The sequence below is a fragment of the Dasypus novemcinctus genome, chromosome 17 (assembly GCF_030445035.2).
Source record: "Dasypus novemcinctus isolate mDasNov1 chromosome 17, mDasNov1.1.hap2, whole genome shotgun sequence".
Classification (NCBI taxonomy): Eukaryota; Metazoa; Chordata; class Mammalia; order Cingulata; family Dasypodidae; genus Dasypus; species Dasypus novemcinctus.
This window is the reverse complement of record NC_080689.1, coordinates 548,793-565,546: the sequence shown is the minus strand read 5'-3', so window position 1 is coordinate 565,546 and position 16,754 is coordinate 548,793.

Genomic DNA, 16,754 nt, shown 5'->3' with positions numbered 1-16,754 from the left:
TGGGTTGGCGTCTCAGTGTGCCAGGGCTGCTATGACAAATGCCCCGCGCGGTGTGGCTTAAATGACAGTGTACTGACCGGTGGTTTTGGAGGCCAGAAGTCCAGCATCGAGGCCTGGCAGGCGGGGCCCGCGGCATCGGCAGCCCTCCACTCCGAGGCTGTGCCGTCAGCAGCCCTCTGCCACACGCGCTTCTCTGTGTCTGCCCTCTGGTTCCCGCTGACATCTGGCTTCTTCCGGTGGAATGTCCCCTGCTTAGGGACGGCAGTGGTCTCGATCAATGCCCCAGGTCAGTGGGCCTCATCTGATAGACTCGGTTCACGGAGGAGTTCCCACCTGAGCTGAGACGGCCCTTAGGGATCCTGTTTACAGGGGGGTTCCCTCCAGGATGGGCGCAGGATGCAGCCCCCGCAGCTGGCTAGGACTTCCTTCACGCTAGTGAAGAATTGTTCCACGTTCTTCTAGCTCCCAAGACTGCTGCGAGAAGTCTGAGAATGTCCAAGCTCCTAATTCTTTCCATGGGACTTTTATTTTCTCTCTGGAGAACGGTAGGACTGTCTCTGTATCCACAGTGATCTGAAATTTCACGGGTGGGCCTTTTTCCATTCATTTTGTTGGACACTCAATGGGCCATTTCAATCTGGAATCTCATGTCTTCCAAATTCTGAAGACTTAGATTATTTCCTCCCCTCCATTGTTTCCTCTTTTTTTGGAAATTTTGTTTTCAGCTGCCGACCCTCTTAGATCTGTCTTATGGAGTCTCTCTGATTTTCCAAGTCTTTATACTTTCTCTTTACTTTCTGGGAGATTTTCTCAGCTGTAACTCCCAACCCTCTTACTGATTAAAAAAAAATTTATTGAAGTTTATCACTCATGCATGAACATACAAAAACAATATGTGTATAGTAATAGTTGTGAACTTATAAAACACACATATATAACATCATACAGGGCTCTCATACCTCACCCTTCCACCAATACCTAGCATTGTTGTTAAACATTTTTAACTAATGATTAAAGAGCATCCTCAAAATATTACTACTAACAAAAGTATTTTCCCCCTAACCCACTCTATTATTATTATTATATCACTTATACATGAACATACATAAACAATAAGTATATAGTAAAAGTTGTGAACTTACAAAGTAAACATATGTAACGTCACACAGGGGTCCCGTACAATAACCCTCCACCCACACCTTGCATTGTTTTGAGACATTTGTTACAAATTATGAAAGAATATTGTCAAAATCTTACTACTAATTATAGTCCTTATTTTATATTTGGTGTATTTTCCCCCCAACCCATCTATTATTATTTTTAAAATATATTTTTTAGATATATTTTTATGACAGAAGTTGTAAACTTACAAAACAATCATGCACATGTGCAGAATTCCCAAACAACACCCCTCCATCAGCACACCACACCATGGTGGAACATTTGTTACAGATTATGAGATAATATCATCTGATTATTACCAGGTCCATAACATACATTTGGCACACATTTTCCATTCTGCACCATTATCAACAGAGTACATCTTTGGCATAGATGCAAGAATATTATATTATTACTGTTAACCACGGTCTGCAGGTCACGTCAGTTGTGTTTTTCCCATGCTTCTCCACATTCCCACCATCCTGCAACAGTGACATCTGCTCTAGCTCACAAAGGACACTCTCGCATCTGTACCATCAACCACAATTCCCATCCATCTTGGGGTTTACTGTTAATAGTCCCTAGACTATTCTCTAGCTTTCTGTCATTGCCATTTACATCCTAGACTCCCCTTTTCAGCCACATCCCCATTTATATACCAGCTGTTACTCACTATAATGTGCTACCATCAACTCTGTATTTCTGCATTTTTACAGTAAAGTCAATTAAAACTTCTACAGGTGTTAAACATCAGTAGTCCATCCCAGTCCTCCTCTTTTTTTTTTTTAAAGATTTTACTTTATTTATTTATTTAATTCCCCTCCCCTCTCCCGGTTGTCTGTTCTTGGTGTCTATTTGCTGCGTCTTGTTTCTTTGTCCGCTTCTGTTGTCGTCAACGGCATGGGAAGTGTGGGCGGTGCCATTCCTCGGCAGGCTGCACTTTCCTTCGTGCTGGGCGGCTCTCCTTATGGGCGCACTCCTTGCACGTGGGGCTCCCCTACGCGGGGGACACCCCTGCGTGGCAGGGCACTCCTTGCGCGCATCAGCACTGCGCATGGGCCAGTTCCACACGCGTCAAGGAGGCCCGGGGCTTGAACCGCGGGCCTCCCATGTGGTAGACGGACGCCCTAACCACTGGGCCAAGTCCGTTTCCCCCCAGTCCTCCTCTTATCTCCTTTAAGAATCTACCACCTACCCCCAGATCTTCAAGATATTTTCCTACATTTTCTTCTAGAAGCTTTATGTTTGTTGCTTTTATGCTTAGGTTTTTTATTCATTTTGAGTTAACTTTGTGTAAAGTGTGAGTTAGGGGTCCTCTTTCCTTCTTTTGACTATGGATATCCAGTTCTGTCAGCACCATTTGTTGGATGGACTGTTCTGCCTGAGCTGGGTGGGTTTGACAGACTAGTTAAAAATCACTTGACCATACATGTCAGGGTCTGTTTCTGAACCATCAGTTTGGTTCCATTGGTCTATATGTCTGTCTTTATGCCAGTACCATGCTGTTTTTACATTGTAGCTAGGTAATATGATTTAAAGTCTGGAAATGAAAGTCCTCTAACTTCGCTTTCTTTTTCAAGATGTTTCTGGCTATTCAGGACCCTTTACCCTTCCAAATAAATTAGATAATTGTGTTTTCCATTCATTTAAAAAATGCTGTTGAAATTTTATCAGAATTACATTGAATCTGTGTATCAATTTTAGTAGAATTGACATCTTAATGATATTTAGTCTTCCAATCGGTGTGCATGGACTGTTCTAATTATTTAGGTCTTTTTGATTTCTTTTAACACTGAATTGTAGTTTTCTGAATACAAGTGCTTTACGTCATTGGTTAAGGTTATTCCTGAATATTTGGGTTTATCTGTCATATTTTATTTTCACCACTCTTTTGATACTTTTAGTTACTTTTATTGATATAATCTTCATTTCTAGACTCTCTTCCAGGCCTCTCTCTCATGTCTTTTCTTTACAGGCTGTAGCACACCCTTTAGTATTTCCTACAAAGCCAATTTCTTGGTTACAACCTCTCTCAGTTTCTGTATATCTATGAATATTCTAAACTCACCCGCGTTTTTGAAAGAAATCTTGCTGGATATAAGATTCTTGGTTTGAAGTTTTTCTCTTGCAGTATCTATCTTAAATATATCAGACTAATGTCCTCTTGCCTCCATGGTTTCTGGTGGGAAATCAGGACTTAATCTTACCAGGTATCCCTTATATGTTATGCATTGCTTTTCTCTTGCTGCTCTCAGAATTCTCTCTTTGTTTTTGGCATTTGACATTCTAATTAGTATGTGTCTCAGAGTTGGTCTATTCAGATTTTTTCAGATGGGAGTACGTTGTGCCTTTTGGACATGGATATCTATGTCCTTCAATAGGGTTGGGAAATTTTCTACCATTATTCCTTCAAATATTCCTTCTGCCCCCTTTCCCTTCTCTTCTCTCTCTGGGGCACCCATGCCATGTATGTTTGCACATCTCTAGCTGTTGTTTAGTTCCCTGAGACATTGTTTAATTTTTAAAATTCTTTTCTTCATCTGTTCTTTTGTGTGTTCACTTTCAGAGGCCATTTCTTCAAGCTCACCAATCCTTTCTTCTGCCTTCTCAAGTCTGCTATTATATAATTCCAGTGTATTTTTAATTTCCTTTATTGCGCTTTTCATTCCCACAAGATCTGCTATTTTTCTATGTATGCTTTCATATTCTTCTTGGTGCTCATCCAATGTCATCTTAATATCCTTAATCTCTTTACCATCTCATTGAATTTATTAAGGAGATTTGTTAGAACGTCTCTGATTAGTTGTCTCAATTCCTTTATGTCATCTGGAGACTTATCTTTTTCCTTTAATTGGGCCATATCTTTCTGTTTCGTGGTGTGGATTGTAATATTTTGTTGGTGACCTGGCATCTGGATTACTAGATTTATTTATTCTGGCTGCAGTTTCTCTCTTTAGTTTAGGGCTTCCTGCCCTTTCTCCCTTGCTGGTTGTGCAGTACAAGCCAAGGATGTAGTTGGTGCGGTAAGCTGTGGGGGCTGAAGCTGCCCTCATTGCCCCAGGGATGGATGAAACTTCTCTCAACTTTCTCCTTTGCCAGGGGTAGGGACAGAGTCACAGCTGTGTGGAATAATCCAAGTTGTGTGGGCCTAGACTGTGGTTGCCCAGAGAGACTGATGAAGCCTCACGCCCTTTTCTCCCCTGCCTGGGGCAGGAATGGAGCTGCAGGTGTGGGCAGCAGTCTATGCTGTGTGGGTCCAAAATGACTGCAGTTGCCTGGGTAGACTTCAGATTATTCAGTCTGTGCCAGCCACATTTCCTGCAGTTACCTGATGGGCTGGTGCAGGGCCCCCAGCCTCCTCCCTGCCAGGGGCGGGGCTGAAGCCTGGGCTGGGGTCCCTACCGTCACTATGATTTTCAGTCAGCCTGACTTCCGCTCATGCTGGGGCAGAGTAAATGGTGGCCACCTGCCTCTTTCCGACTTGGACAGGTTCAAACTTTATCTGTTCTTAGGGTTATACTTTAGCCCATCCAGTTTACTAATCAGCAGCTGAAGTTGGTGGCCACCTGTCTCCTCCTCCCCTGTTTTTGGAAATGAAGTTTCCAACTACAGCCTCAGAAGAGCTCATGGGCGGCTCGTGCCACCAGAGCAGGATGTTCACCGGCCTCCCTGGTGGGGCCTGTGTTTTTCTGGAGGCTGGTGCAGGTCTCCCCACCTTCCTCTCTGCCAGAGGTGGGGTCGGGCTTAGGCTAGAGCCGCAATCTGATCTGGAAGGAAAGAAGCCGGTCCCACCAGCGATGGGATTCTCAGGCCATCCCGCTTCCTGTTCTACCAGGGGCTGAGTTAAAATGGCGGTACTGGCCTCTTTCCGACTTGGACAGGTTCAAACTTTAGCTCTTCCTAGGATTATACTTTAGTCTGCCGAATTTACTCATCAGTAGCTGAAGCTGATGCCCAGTCATCTCTTCCTCCCCCATTTCTGGGAAGTGGAGCAGCTCCCGAGGCAGCGTGCTTCCAGTGCAGGGTGGGCACTGGCCTCCGGGGTGTGGAGCCTCTACTTAGGAATCTTCTCTGCAGACGGGCATCTCCTCCTCCCACTCCCTCAAGGGTGTTGCAGGATGCGCTTCTGGCCTCCTGGAGCCCACAGGCAGGTGCTTTAGGCAGCTCTGGGTGTTTGCTAACCGCCTGTACTGTGAGCTGACTCCAGGAGGTCCTTATTCTGCCACCATCTTGCTGGTTGTTTTCCCTGTTACTGATTTTTCATTTCTCACCATATTTTTTTTTTCTATTTTTTCTTATCTGTCCCACCCCCATAGTTTTCTGTTCTTGTTTCATGGTTCTACTATCTTCCAACTCTGAGGATATCCATAATATGTATTTTTAAAAATATTTTTTCTTCTTTTTGAAAGTCTCTTCCCTTCCCCCTGTTTTGTGTGTTTTTTGGTTGATTTGCTTTGATCTCTGTCTGGTTAGAAGTGTTCCGTGCTGCCTTTGGCTGTCTGCTAATGTTTGAGGTGGACAACTCCAAGGCTAGTTGGGCGCTCCGGGGCCCACATGGGGCGTTCTGGAAGACCTGCACAGGGATTGCGATTGTCGGGTTACCCAGTGGAGCCGCCCTTAGTCTCCTGCGACCTCAGCCCCCAAATTCAAATGCACTGGACCCCAAGCCCTCAGACGTTTTAACTCACACTCGGTGCAGAGTACGTTTCCTGCCTTCTGCTAGGACGGGGCTTTCCTGTCTTCTGGGGAATCTAACCTTTTTCCCCTGTTAATGTCATTTTTATTATTATCCAGATATTATTATACCGTTCTCCAAAAAGACGGAACCAATCAGCAACAAATGAGAACTTCTGCACAGCAAAGGCAGCGTGGAAACATCAAACCGGCTTTATTGAGGTAAAACTGCCAGATAGTAAACTGGACATACTGAATTGTACGACTATATTTTGACAGATCCGCGTGAAAACATCACTGCAATCAACATGGTGCGAACATTCACCCGCTGATCTGTACTCTGTCACCATGCCTCAGTTTACGCTTTCCAGAGTTTTATATAAAGGGAATTATGCAGTTGTGTGCGTTTCGTCCCTCACCACTTCTTAATCAGCTCGCAAACACTCTTCCTGATTTTACCCATCCCTCACCCCGCTCCCAGAGGCCCATTCTCAGCTCTTCCCGCTGCTTCCTTAGGATAAGTCACTACTTGTCCACCTCCTTTCCGGCTTTCAAAACCGTTTTTGCTTAAAATAACTCCGGGGAGGCGCCCTGGAGAGCGGCGCGCAGGGAGGCGCGGGCCCTGCCCCGCCAGGGCTGGCCCTCCAAGAGCCCTCCGCGCCCCTCGAGAGGGCCCCGGGGCAGGAGCAGAGGCGAGGAGGGCCTCGGCTGTGCCTTCACCAGGGCCAGAGGCGAGCAGGGGCCTCGGCTGTGCCTTCTCCAGGGCCAGAGGCGAGCAGGGGCCTCGGCTGTGCCTTCACCAGGGCCAGAGGCGAGGAGGGCCTCCTGTGCCTTCACCAGGGCCAGAGGCCGCCCCGTCACGTTCGCGCGGCCCGAGCTGCGGGGGCTGCCGGGGCTGCCGGGCCGAGCCGCTCGCGCTGGTTCTCCACCGAGTTCAGACCCGGCCCCCGGCTCGGCAGAAAGCCGCTCCCCTCCGCCGCGCCCCAGAGCCGCGTGGGGAACGCTCGAGGGGGCGCGCCCGGCGCGGGGAGGAGCGCGCAGGGGGCCCGGGTCCCCGGGGGCGGAGGCGCGGGGAGCCCCCCGGCCTGGGCGGAGCTGCCTGTGGGCGGAAGCCCTTCCTGGGCTGGGCAGTCCGGCCGAGGCCTCGCGTTCCTGCGCGCACGGACAGTCCCGGCCCTCCCGGAGCGGGGCCCCCGTCCTCCTCTGCCCGAGGAAGGGCGAAGGTCACGTTTCCTCCCGCAAAGGAAGTTTTGCAAACATCCCGCCTCCGGCCCTGGCCGCAGCAGCACGACCCCACACCCTGTGAAGTCCTGGGGAATTCCCGAGGCGGCGGGGCCGCGTCCTGGGGGCCGCGGGAATCCGGAGCTGACTCAGCCGCGCGGCTCCAGCAGGGCCCGCACGCGCCTCGGGCTCGGAATCCGGCTCCGCAGCCGGGCTCCATGCACGCGCCTCGGGCCCCCCGCACGCGCCTCGGGCCCCCGTACGCGCCTCGGGCCCCCCCCCCCCACCGCACGTGCCTCGGACCCCCCGCACGCGCCTTGGGACCCCCCCGCACGCGCCTCGGGACCCCCGCACGCGCCTCCGGCTCGGCATCCGGCTCCGCAGCCGGGCTCCAGGCACGCGCCTCGGGCCCCCCGCACGGACTTCGGGCTCCGGATCCGAGCTCGGGAGCCAGGTCGCCCGCACGGGCCTCGGGGCCCCCGCACGCGCCTCGGGCCCCCTGCACGGCCTCGGCTCCCGTTTGCCACCTCGGTGTCTCAGAAAATTAGCCATGGGTGAAGGAATTCTTTTTTTCAGGCTCCAGGCCCGTGTCACTCGCCTGTCTCCGGGATGTCCCTGCTGCTCCTGCTGGGAAGGGGGAGTGGGCAGGCCCCTGCTGTGGCTGAGAGGGATCCGTTTACAGCAGTTCCGAGTGGTGCCGGGGTGTAGACCGTCCACAGCCTGTGCCCAGCCCTGCCTGCTGCTGCCCCGGAGCCAGGAGTGTGAAGGTGGTCCCGGGACCCCTCCCCTCCTGGGGCAGACAGTGCGGAGCTCACTTCCTGTGCCTGGGGGTCGGTGGGCACAGGCCGCTGTGAGCCTGCGGCTGTGCTGGAGCCAGGAGAGGGCCCTGCTGGTCATCACTGGTCATCACTGGTCACCAGTGGCCAGGCCAGGGCCCCCGGCCCCGCTCCGCCCCTGTTCCAGCCGGAGACCTTTCCTTGTTCCCAGACCCTGTGCTGGCATCTTGCCTGGCTGCGCTGGAGTCAGGGCAGGGCCCGAGGGGCAGCCTAGCGGGCAGAGGAGGGACGAGCTCAGGACACTGAGCCGCGTGTGTGCTGGGGCCCAGCGGGACGCCGGGAGCCCCCTGCTCGCCAGCCCTCACCCCTCCCCCGCTGACCGCAGGCACCGTGTACTCTGGGGGTGGCTGCACCTGCTGCAGCCCAGGGCATATCCCACACGGGGGTGTGGTCCTCGTCAGTGGCCTTTTGGATGGCGGCCTCAGTTGCGCTATGGCCACCTGGGGCAGGAGGCTCTTCATCCCATTCCTGGATCCTTTACAAGTGGGATGAATTCGGACGAAGGAAAGCCCCAGAAGGGCAGCCAGAGCCGACACCGGTGGGATCCGGAAGACAAGGTGGCTCTGGGGACGCCACCACAGGCCGTGCCGGGGACGGAGCCCAGCGTCGGCAGCCAGCTCCAGAGCGCTGGTCTTTGGGAAGGAAGCGTCATCTGATGGCGCCTTGATGTGGGCTTTCTTTTAGCCTCAAAACCCTGAGCAAATAAATTCCTGTTGTTTAACCCGACCCATTTCAGGGTATTTGTGTGAGCGGCCTGGGGAACGGAAACCCGCTCTGTTGAGACCTCCAGGCCGTGTCTTCCCTCCAGCCCTCCCTGCTGTGCAGCACCTCCCGGGCTCTCTGCAGGCCCTGGGGCTGCCCCTGCGCTGGCCGCTCCCTCACCTGCACCTTCAGCCTCTCCCTCCCTGCTCATTGTTACATCAGCTGTGAAGATGCTCAAGTCTCTGTCCTCGTGAAGAAATCCTGCCTCGACCGCACATCCTCGTTGGTGCTGCGTTAGTCACGCAGGATGTGTTTATGCAAGGACCTGGCGAGGGCACCGTGGCCGCCAGCTCAGACCTCCACACCGCACGCAGGCCCCAGGCGGACGCTCCAGCCAAGTGGTGCTGAGTCCTCAGCTCACATTGCCCAGGGGCTGTTGGTGGAGGAGGAGTTGGGTGGCGGGTGGGGGGTATACGGGAACCTCTTATATTTTTAAGGTAACATTTGTTTTGTGATCCAAATTGTAGATATTTTTTTGTATCTCCAAAAAAATACAATTTACAAAAATGATTTGTGGGGGTGGGGAGTGGGGTATATGGGAACCTCTTATTTTTTTTATGTTTTTTAATGTAACATTCTTTGTGATCCATTAACTTTAATAAAAAAGTGTAAAAATAAAAAAGAGAAAAAATTCCCCAGGGGAATTTGGCTGGCTGATGTTGAGGCAGAAATTCTTCTTTCTGATTTCTGCAATCCTCAGTTCTGGCTTTTTAGACCTCTGACTGATTGGATAAGGAGGCTTCCCACATTGCCAAGGGAAACCTCCTTTATTGAGTGTAGATAAACCAACTGATTGTAGATGCAAATCCCATCTCGAAATACCCTCACATCAACAGATAGGCCAGCTCTTGACCTAACAACTGGACACATAACCTTGCCAATCTGACACATGAAATTAACCACAGCACACTCTTTTGCAGAATTGTCTCATTTGCCGCCCCGTGTGCATTGCTCCTCCACTCTAGTCCAGTGGACCTCCTGGGTCCACCGTTCCTCTGAAGCCCACATGCCAAGGGCATCGTGGCCTCATGCAGACCAGTTCTGTGCCCGCTGCCCTGTCCTTGTCTTTACCCACCCCGCAGCAGCGCCGGCGCCCAGTCCCTCTGTCCCTCTCCCCGGGGCCCTCTCCTCCCCCTGCTCTGACCCCCGCCCCGCCGCCCCTTCCAGTCTCCCCCGCCTTCTCCTCCTTCGTGGCTCTCGGGGTCGGCCTTGTGGGATGCCGCCCGCGTCTGCCTTCTGCCAGGAGGTCCTCTTCGATCCAGGGCTTCACGTGCTGGCCACGTCCAGGCTCTTGGCCAGCCGGCGGTCCTTGGAGCTGCAGCCTCACTGCTCCTGGACACCTGGCTGTCGGATCTGACCTAACATGCCCCAAGGAGCACGGCGCCGCCCACTCTAAACCTGCTCCTGCTTGCTCTTCCTGCGTAACCGCCCAGATTCACAAAGGCTCGTTTCCTCTTCTCACACCGAGGCTCACTTCCGGAGCTGCGAGTTTGCGTTGGCTCTGATGGGCTGAGTCAGGGCTCGGGGACCTGCCTCTGTCTCCCCGGCTCCTCTCCGCTGTGGCATCGCCACAGAATCCCCCCCTCTTTGAAGGAAACTCATGACTGCATTTGGAACCAGGGAATCCTCCCCATCTCAAGGTCCTTAATAACTTACCCAACTCTGCAAACTTTTTTAGGAGGGACTGGAGATGGAACCCGTGACCTTTTACATGGGAGGCAGGCACTCAACCACTGGGCTACATTGCAGTCTTTACCCTTCCAGGTGACAGTCACAGATTCCAAACACTGGGATGTGGGTTGTTCAGCTCACTGCACCCCAATACTCCTAAGGAAAATCCAAGAAGTTGTCTTTGATTTATCTCTTTTTCTCATTCCCACATCCCATCCACTAGCAAGCTCATTGGTTCTCCCTGCAAATTAGTACCAAATCCCTCCTTTCTTTCTCCGCCCCAAGGCATGTGGCCGCTCGAGGGCCCATGGCACCAGCAGCTCCTGGACAACGCGGGAGCTCCTGCCCAGTCTGTCTGCTGTACAGCCTGCTCTCCGCACAGTGTTAGCAATGTCACAAAGCACCACCAGTCTCCTGGATCTTAGGATAAAACCCAAGCCCCTCAGTGGCTCACACGAGCCGCACGGCAGTGGCGCTCACCTGCGCAGACTTCTTCCCACCGCTCCGGGGGGGCTGGAGGGCTGGTCGTTAGAGCTCTTTCCAGCTCCACGTTCACGGCAGCATTTACATTGGGAGTGGACACAGGCTCTGTTTTTTTTCTCAGAGAGCTGGTTGCTTAGACTTTTCTGGGCCATTGCTGACCCTCCGTTCTCCTTCGGCTCCAGCCCACTGGGCCTCTTGCCTTTCCTTGAGCTCGTCCAGCTGGTGGTGCCGCAGGGCCTTTCACGGGCAGCTCTGTGTCGGGTCGCCCTTCTTCCCACGCTGGCTCCTGACCAGCCGGCCCTTCCTCAGAGTCCTTCCTGGGAGCTCCTTGATAACTTTCACGAGACCTCCTTCCCGGGAGCCCTGTCTCACTGTCTTCGCAGCATTTACGTCTGATGGAAAAAACTCACTTCCTTACTTTTTTCTTGTCCGTCTGCCCTCATGGGGAGTGCGCTCCATGGTTGCTGGCCCGGTCCAGCCCTGGACGAGAGCCTGGCCCTGCTGGGTGGGTAAATGGGTCAGCACAGGAGCCTCACTGTGTTGCTTTTCTCAGCTTCAGTTTCCTCGTCTAAAAATGGCTCATTTATTCATCACACATTTATTAAGATCTTGCTAAATGTTAGATTCTGGGACTGTGCCAAGTGCTAGAATGAAAATTAAACTTTACCCTCTGAATATTTCTGAAGGCTAAAATGTGGCAAAGTATGTAAAAAGAACTCGTGAACAGTAAAGTGCTACAGAGTCTGTGGGCACTGGAGGAGACTTGTTTCCTTTGCTTGCTTTTTTGCAGTGAGAATATTTTTCTTGTGCAATAAAAATGACCTGTAGTTTTGGTTGTTATGTTATCAGCATGAGTAGTCTACTTTGCTGGCTTGTCTGCCTTCATTCCATTCCAAGTCTGCCATCTCATCACCAAAACCACCAGGAGGCAACGTGCCTTCTCGGGAGAGGAGGGAAGACCGAGTGCCGGGCTCCCCTTGGGCCCCACGTTGGGCGCCAGCTGCTGAGTCAGCTCAGCGATAGGTTGGCTCGAAGGGAAGGCACCGCAGAACTTTACGAAATAAAGGACAGAGAGAGACATGAGAGAGGAGATAAAGATGGGACCAGGGGGCTCAGCTTCTGGAACTGAGAGCCTCCACCCTAGTTTCCACCTCTTATTTATTGGATACTACCGAGCAGCTGTTTGCTATCAGAACTGCAACATCATCTACAATAATAGGGAACAACTGCAGCATCTGCAATAAGGAACAGTTCGTACAAAATTCAGATACAATCTAGACTCTCTTTCCCACGATCAGGGATCACTTGGCTTCCCAGGGAAAGATGCTGGAGAGGAGAGAGGAGAGCGGGATCAGCAAAGATGGGGGTCAGTGCCGTAGACCTTGTTTATGTGGTAGTTTTACTGAAATATATTCACACGCCCCACAGTCGATCCAAAGCGTACAATCAGTGGCTCTCAGTGTAATCACAAAGTTGTGCATTCATCACCACAAATGATTTCAGAACATGTTCATTACCCTAAAAAGAAAAACCCCTCGCCCCTTATACCCAAAACTAAATGGCGTGACTAAATTAGAGAAATGGTAGGTTTACAGAAAAATCATGCAGAAAATGCAGCTTTCCCATTTGCACCCCATCCCCCGTTCGTTAGCGTGTAACATTTTTTACAATTGAGGAAAGAATATTTTTATAACTACTATTAACCAGGCCATGGGGTCATTGCTCTGTTGCACAGTACTATGGTATTTAAGAAAATGTTTATTCTAGTATCATATATATAACCTGAAGCCTCCCCTTTTAGCAACATTCAGATATATGATTCAGTGCAGCTAGCCGTCTTCACAACGTTATGCTTCCATCACCACCGTCTGTTACCCAGACTTTTCCAACCCCCACACTCTGTGTAATTCAGCAGCAACTCCTCACACCCCACCCCTGCCCTGGCCCCAGGTAGCCTCCACTCTAGTTTCTGATTCTGTGAATTTGCTCATTCTAAGTTTTTTGTATCAGAGAGACCATGCAATATTTGCTCCTTTGTGTCTGACTTATGTCACTCAACATGATGTCCTCAAGGTTCATCGGCTATTCGTCGCATCATCAGGACTTCGTTCCTTTTAAATGCTGAATAATATTCCGTTGTATGCACGTACTGCATTTTGTTTGTCCATTCATCAGTTGATAGCCATCTGGGCTACTTCCATTTTCTTGGCTATTGTGAATAATGCTGCTAAGAACATCTCTGTGTGTGACTGTCTCTGAGCCCCTGCTTTCCGTTCTTCTGGGGTGTGTGTCTAGTGGTGGGATTGCTGGATCACGTCGTGGTTCCAGTCCTGTAGTGGTTTTATACTTTCTGTGGAACTGACAAATTGTTTTCCACGATGGCTGCACCATTTTACATTCCCACCAACAGTGAATGAGTGCTCCTATTTCTCTACGTCCTTGCCAACACTGGTAATTTTCTGTGCTTTTTTTTTTAAATAGTAGCCATTCCATGGGTGTGAAATGGCATCTTACTGTGGTTTTGATTAACATTTCTCCAAGAGCTAGTGGTGTTGAACAACTTCTCATGTACTTTCTGGCCATTTGTAGATCTTCTTGGAGAGACGTCTATTCAAGTCTTTGCCCCTGTTTTAATTGAGTTGTTGAGTTGTGGGATTTCTTTATTCTAGATAGTAACCCTTTATTGGGTATGTGGTTTCTAAATATTTTCTCCAATTCTGTGGTTTTCTTTTCACTTTCATGGTAAAGTCCATTGAGACACAAAAGTTTTTAATCTTGATGAGGTTCCATTTATCTATTTTTGATTTTGTTGCCTGTGCTTTGGGTGTAAAGTCTAAGAAACCATTGCCCAACACAAAGTCCTGAAGATGTTTTCCTATGTTTTCTTCAACAAGTTTTACAGTTCTGGTTCTTATACTTAGGCCTTTGATCCTTTTTGAGTTGATAATTGTATATGATGTGAAGTAGGAGTCCTTCGTTCATTTGCATATGGACTTCCAGTTCTACAGGTACCTCTATGAAAGATAGTGTTCTCTCACAATTGAGTGGGCTTGGCTCCTTTGTCAAAAATAATTGGCCAAAGATGAGAGGGTTGATTTCTGAATTCTCAGTTTGATTCCATTGGTCTATATGTCTATCCTTGTGCCAGTGCTATGCTGTTTTGGTTACTGTGGCTTTGTAATATGTTTTAAAATCAGGAAGTGTGAGTCCTTCAATGACATTCTTCTTTCTCATGATGCCTTTGGCTATTTTGGGCCCTCTACCCTTCCTTGATAATTAATTTTTCCATTTCTACAAAGAAGGTTGTTGGAGTTTTGATTGGGATTGTATTGAATTTGTAAATTGCTTCGGGTAGAATTGATATCTCGACAATATTTAGTCATCCAATCCATGAGCATGGAATGTCTCCTTTATGTAAGTCTTCTTTAAGCAATGCTTTGTAGTTTTCCATGTACAAGTCCTTTACACCCTAGGCTAGATTTATTCCTAGATTATTTATTCTTTTAGTTGCAATTGTAAAGGAATTTTTTTCTTGATTTCCTCTTCAGATTGTTCATTACTACTGTATAGAAATACTGCTGATTTTGGGGTGTTGACCTTGTACTCCACCACTTAGCTGAATTCTTTTAGTGACTTTAGGAGGTTTGTTGTGGATTTTTCAGGACTTTTGTATTTGGGTCATGTCATCTGTAAATAGGGAAAGTTTCATTTATTTTCCAATTTGGATGCCTGTTTTTTTCCCTTGCCATATTGGTCTGGCTAGAACTTCCGATACGATGTTGAATAACAATGGTGACAGTGGGCATCCTTGTCTTACTCCTGATCTTAGAGGGAAAGCTTTCAGTCTTTCACCATTAAGTATGATGTTAGCTGCAGGTTTTTCATAGATGCCCTTTTCATGTTGAGGAAGTTTCCTTCTGTACCTAGTTTTTTGAATTTTTTTTTTTTAAATCAGGAAGGGGTGCTGGATTTTGTCAAATGTCTTTTCTGTTTCAATTAAGATTATCATATGTTTTTTCACCTTCATTCTGTTAATGTGCTGTATTACATTGATTTTCTTATGTTGAACTACCCTACATACCTGGGATAAATCCCACTCGATCATGGGGTATAATTCTTTTAATGTGCTGTTGCATTTGGTCCATTAGGATTTTGTTGAGGATTTTGCATCTATATTCATAAGTGATATTGGTCTAAAATTTTCTTTTCTTGTGGTATCTTTTTCTGGCTTTGGTATTAGCATGATATTGGCTTCATAGAATGAGTTATGGATTGTTCCCTCCTCTTCTATTTTTTTGGAGGCATTTGAAAAAGATTGGAGTTTTTCTTCTTGGAATGTTTGGTAGAATTTCCCCGTGAGGCCATCCAGTCCTGGGCTTTTCCTCATTGGGAGGTTTTTGATGATTGATTCAATCTCTTTATTAGTTGTTGATCTGTTGAGATCTTCTGTTTCTTTTGAGTCAGTGTAGGTAACTTGTCTGTTCCTAGGAATTTGTCCATTTCATCTACATTATCTAATTTGTTGTACAGTTGTTCACAGTGTCTTCTATAATTCTTTTTATTTCTGTGGGGTTGATAGCCCTGACCCCCATTCATTTCTGATTTTAGCTGTTTGAGTCCTCTCTCATTTTTCTTTGTCAGTCTATCTAATGGTTTGGCAATTGTATTGATCTTTTTATATAACGAACTTTTGGTTTGTTGATTCTATATTTTTGTGTGAATGGTTATTACTTCATGTTTTTAAAAAATTTTTATTTTTTATTAGAGAAGTTGTGAGCTTACAAAACAATTATGCCTAATGTGCAGAATTCCTGTACGTCACCCCTTCACCAGCTTCTTACATTGCTGTGGAGCATTTGTTACATTATGAAAGAATATGATCAGCCTATTACCACTAACTATGGTCCATAGCTTACTCTTGGTGTATTTGTCTCACACAATCACTAATATTAACACTACTTTTAGTATTGTACATTTATTATAGTTCATGAGAAAACACTCTCATAGTCGTACTGTTAACACAGCCCGTCTTCCGCCGCAGGGTTCACTGCGTTATATCGCCCCACGCCTTGTACATTCTGTCCAAAGTGCACACTCAGTGGCTCTCACTTTCACCACAGAACTGTGCAGTCATCACCCTAGTAAACCTTTGAATGTTCTTCTTCGTCCAAAATAAAATATCCCATACCCCCATTCCTGACCCTTAGCTTTGATACAGTACCTTCTCTGACATTGATGCAAGAATGTTACAGGATTGCTATTGCCTATAGTCCTTAAGTCACAGTAATTATGCTTTTTCATGCATTATTAATGTCTTACCACTTTGTAGTAGTGACGTAAATTTATTCTAGTTCACAGAAGAACATTCTTGTGTTCGTCCTATTAACCACAATCCTCATCCACCTCCAGGTTCACTGTGTTTTTCTGCCCCTAGATTATTCTCTTTCTTTCTTTCAGTTGACATTTACATCCCTAGACTATCCCTTTCAGCCACAATCCCATTTATAAACCAGCTGGGTTAGTTATACTCACTATACTAGGTTACCATCAACTCTCTCCATTTCCACACTTTTACAGTCAAGCTAATTGAAAGTTCTTCCTGCACTAAGCTTCCGTACCTCTTCTCAGTCCTCGTCATCCTTTCTCCTAGTAAACTATAATCTAGGTTTAATTCTATGTGTTTATTCTTCATATTTAGTTCATATTAGTAAGACCATACAATACTTTTCCTTTAGTATCTGACTTACGTCACTTAGCATAATGTACTCGAAGTTCATTTATGTTCTAGTATGTGTCCCAATTTAATTTCTTCTTTCAGCAGCCCAGTATTCCCTCATATGTATATACCATATTTTGTTTATCCTTTCATTGATTGATGGGTACTTGGGTAGTTTCCATCTTATGGCAATTGTGAATAATGCCACTATGAACATCTGCGTGTGAATG